Source organism: Camelina sativa, chromosome 11 (genome assembly GCF_030686135.1).
Source record: "Camelina sativa cultivar CO46 ecotype springtype chromosome 11, ASM3068613v1".
NCBI lineage: Eukaryota > Viridiplantae > Streptophyta > Magnoliopsida > Brassicales > Brassicaceae > Camelina > Camelina sativa.
The window spans coordinates 35,211,542-35,216,263 of record NC_141890.1 but is presented as its reverse complement, the minus strand read 5'-3'; the positions used below and the strand labels follow the sequence as shown (position 1 = coordinate 35,216,263).

General features: G+C 40.1%; 1 non-coding gene across 1 annotated transcript; it reads right to left on the bottom strand.

Annotated features, from left to right (window-relative positions):
* Positions 1-2,867: 2,867 nt before the first annotated feature.
* LOC147934839 (small nucleolar RNA R71) lies at positions 2,868-2,974 on the bottom strand. The gene has a single exon (XR_015573473.1). It is a non-coding gene; the product is annotated as a small nucleolar RNA R71 (small nucleolar RNA).
* Positions 2,975-4,722: the final 1,748 nt, after the last annotated feature.

Genomic DNA, 4,722 nt, shown 5'->3' with positions numbered 1-4,722 from the left:
GTGGCAAGGACATTACATACTTGCTCCTCTATGTTGATGACCTTGCCCTCACCGCCTCCTCAACTACTCTTCTCAATGAGGTCATTTCCACTCTTCACTCCGCCTTTGTCATGACAGATCTTGGTCCATTGCATCACTTCCTTGGGATTCCTACTATCCGCAACGAGAAGGGTACGTTTCTTCATCAACAAAATTATGCTGCTAACATACTTCATCGGGCTAACATGACTAAGTGTAATCCATGCCTCACTCCGGTTGACACCAAGCCAAAGCTTGTCGAGACCAACTCCGATAGTCCACCGGTTAAGGATCCCACGTTATATATCAGCCTTGTCGGTGCTCTTTAATATCTTACATTCACTCGCCCATACATCTCATATATGGTTCAACAAGAGTGTTTTTTTATCTATGATCCGCGTGAAGAACTCTTCAATGCCTTAAAACGCATTCTTCTGTACGTCAAGGGTACCGTTACGCATGGCTTACAACTCTATCGGTCACCTCCTACGGCTATGGTCGCATACACTGACGCCGATTGGGCTGGCTGCCCCTCCACACGCCGTTCAACATCGGGTTACTGTGTTTTCATTGGCACTAACCTTATTTCGTGGTCGGCTAAGCGACAACATACAATATCGTGGTCAAGTGCAGAAACTGAATACAGAGACGTCGCCAATGTTGTGGCTGAACTCGCATGGCTGCATAATTTGTTTGTTGAGATGTGGGTTCCAGTCCCAAAGACTTCCCTTTTTTTTTGCAACCACGTAAGTGCAGTTTATCTTGCTTTCAATCCTGTTCAGCATCAACGCAAGAAACATGTTGAGATTGATATACATTTCGTTCTAGCCCGAGCGTTAGATGATATATCATGGTTTTTACGATTTTTAACCATGATATAAGTGTGTTTTTTAAGTCTTTTGTTCAAGGATGTTTACAGTCTTAACAGGTTTTCTAGGATTTTGGCACGGATGGAGCGAAATGGAGCAATTTGGATGATTCTGGAGCATTTAACAGGAGGAAATCAATTTGGAGTCTGATTATACGAAGAGCATCAACCGACACCACATGAGCATCGGTCGACACCCATGTTTAGTCGAGACAAGTCTTCAAATTTGGAAGTTTTACAAAGTTGCCCAAGTTTTCCATAATTGCAGCACAAGTCCCTAACATGTTTTAGGATATATATATATATATATATATATATATATATATATATATTGTTTTCGGGTTTTAGAAACCCTTAAGTTATTTTCTAGCAAATTTTATTTTCTCCAACCCAGTGAGATATTGAGAGCTTTTGGGAGAGAGATCTGAACTCCTTTGAGAGAAGAATTCCTGAACCCCTTCTTTTACTCTTTTAATATATATTGCTTATTATTCAGAATTATGTTTTGTTCTTTATTGAATATGTCTAAGTAGTTTGCTTGTTAGGTTCAGTATTTTTTACAGGGATTTTATGATTTATTAGATCTGTTATTTTTAGGATTCATTATCTTTCTAGATCTTCATCATAGGTTGTTTTTCATATTAATCCTTGATTGGCCATCTAGAATTAATAACTTAAGAAAATAAATTGATATGAGTATATAATTGATTTTCCTCATAAAACCTTTTGATGAGCAAAATTACTTTCTGCAAAGAGATTTGATTTAGTAATTTTGTGAACTTATCTAAAGCTGATTTTTAACCTAGAATTTTACAAAGAGATTTGAATTTTCTGATTTTAAATTTAGATAATATTTGCAGTGAAAACTGATTTATTTTACAAAAGTGTTTAGAGTTCTAGATCTGGTTTTTAATTGCTTGAATCCTAATTTATTGATTGATTTAATATTTCATAATTTCCTGAAAAATTCCCTAGACATAGCTTTTTAATCTCTTGAATTTACAACAGTTTTATTTTAATATTTTGCATTGCTTTTCTTACTTAAATCAACTTGTTTAGCGTAATCATAAAACTCTATAATTTATTGTGTAGTCTAGAGTCCTTGTTGAATTTCACCCCTAAGTACTGCAGTGACCTCTTAATTTGAGAGAGTAGCTCTAGGGTTTAATTTGAGCATATCAAATTTTGGCGCCGTTGCTGGGGACTCTTTGATCTACCATTAGATTTGAGTTTTTAATTTCGTCTAAATTTTTCTTTTTATTTTCTACTTACACGTTTTTGTTTTTCTTATCTTTGGTGTTTCAGGTACATGCCTAATAAGCCTAACACAAGGAGCAACAAGACTGATCCTACTGTGAAGCTTACACTCCAAGAATTGGGAAAGTTAGCGCGTGAAAACCGAAAAGCAGCCAAATCCTTGAAGATGGTTAACACAGTCATTCTGATGCGTGATGAGGATGGTGCTTTGAGGGATCAATAGGGCCACTTGCGCAACGAGCGGGGCCAAAAACTTGATGCAGAAGGGAATGTTATCGCTGAAGTTGTTGTTGTCGACGAAATGGCCGATGGTGTCGGTCGACACCCCCTTCCAGCAGACGGACGTGGAGCTGCAAACCACATTAATAATCCGGTTCGAAGACAGGAGAACAACCAGGCTGATCTTGTGTATGAGAACATGTCTGCTATTGTTCCTCGCCCATTCCAGAGGAATGATTTGAGTTGAAACCTAGTTGGACAGAGACCTTTCTCTAACCTGCCCAATGAGAAGCCTTTGGACCACATTGAGCATTTTGAGGATCTTGTGACCAGTATAAAGGCTAATGGAGTGACTGAGGATTACATCTACTGCAAACTTTTTCCTTACTCACTTGCAGGAGAGGCATCTCAGTGGTTAAAGCAGTTGCCAGCTGGATCTTTGACGAATTGGCGTGACATTAAGGTGGCCTTCCTTAACTACTTCTATGATGATGCCATGTCAGATGAGTTGAGAGTATAGCTATCCTCTTTCAAGCAAAGACCAGATGAAGCTTTTAAAGCAGCTTGGGTGAGATTTAAAGCTTATCAGAGGGATTGCCCACACCATGGCTTCTCAAGGGTTCAATTGCTAAGTATCTTTTTCAGAGGATATGACTGGGAGTATCAGTTGGCTTTAGATGCTGCTAGCCATGGGAACTTCAAAACAAGATTTCCAGAAGATGCTGAAGCTTTGATTGAGAATTTGGCCTCTAGCAATAGTACTAAGAGGGCTGATGCTGAAAGGAAGAGATTGCATGGAGGATTTGATTCAAACCAGCTAGCTTCAGTCATTGCTAAGCTAGATTCATTGTATAATCTAATTGTGGGTAAGAAGTCAGTCCAATTTGCTGCTGAGGTTGAGACATTTGAGCTAGAGCCAGAGAATACGGAGGAGAATGTCAAGTATGTGTATGGAGCTGGATATAAGGGACAGAAATTTGGTAATCAAAAAATCAACATGCCTTACAGTGGAAACTTTTCAGGCTACACTTCCAAGCCAGAGTATCAGCAGCAATAACAGGGCACTGGGTACACAAGGAATTATGGCAATAACTCATATCAGTCCCCTCCTCCGAAAACAGCTGAAAGTAGTAAGATGGAAGCTATGCTTGAGCAGCTTTTGCAAGGTCAGGAGCAGATGACAGTTACTTTCAATGGGAAGCTTGACAATGTCTACATTGAACTTAATGGGAAATTTGAAGCTTTGAACATTGATGTAAAGAAGCTGGAAAGTCAGGTTGCACAAACAGCTGGATCCGTCAAAAGGCAAGAGAGATTTCTCCCTGGGAGAACTGAGTCAAATCCCAAACATTCTTGTAATGCCATATCAGTGAGAGGTGAAGATGAGGGTGAAATTGCTTCTGCAGAACAAGGTGAGCAAACGACGGATAATTCGACTTCAGACGATGGTGTCGATCGACACCACCTGGGTGTCGGTCGACACTCATCTCAGACAGAACCCAAAACTGCAAAATCTCAGGTTCCAGCTGCTGAAAGGGTGTACCAACCGAAGATTTCTTTTCCTAAGCCAAGAAGGTCCAAGCAGGAGCTTGAGGAAGCTAGATGCAAGGCAATGATGGATATGGTAATGATTGAGATACCTTTAGTTGATGCAGTCAATTTTTCTCCTGGACTTAAGCGGTATGTGAAGAGAATGGTGTCCAATGGTTTGAGCCCTGAAGAAGGAGCACTGCTTTCCAAGGATGGCAGTGTGATTCTTTTGAACCAGCCTCCACAAGAAAAAGAAAGAGAAGAATCAAGCGGTGGTTGTCTCTAAGAAAGTGAGTGCAATGATTCAGTGTAGGACTGCAGAGAAATTACCAGATCCTGGGAGCTTTGTACTTGATTGCACTATCTCTGCAGAACGGTTTGCTCACTCACTTTGTGATCTAGGCTCTAGTATTAACTTGATGCCACATTCTGTTGCTGTGAAACTTGGGATGACAGAAGTCAAGCCAACTAGATTATCTCTTATCTTAGCTGATAGATCTCAGAGAATTCCTGAAGGTGTCTTAGAGGATATTCCAATTAAGGTTGGAAACTTCATGATTCCCACTGACTTTGAGGTGCTGAAGTATGATACTGAGCCTAAAGACCCTCTCATCTTAGGAAGATCTTTCTTGGCTACAGCTGGTGTCATCATAGATGTGCAGAAGGGATACATAACACTGAATGTGGATGGTTTAAGTGTGAACTTTGAGATGCATAAGCTGAGGAGAGCTCCTACCATTGATGGACAGACATTTTCTGTTGAGAAGATTGCTGAGATAAGCTGCAAAGAAGCAAATACACGAACAACAGGCTCAATATCGACCGACATC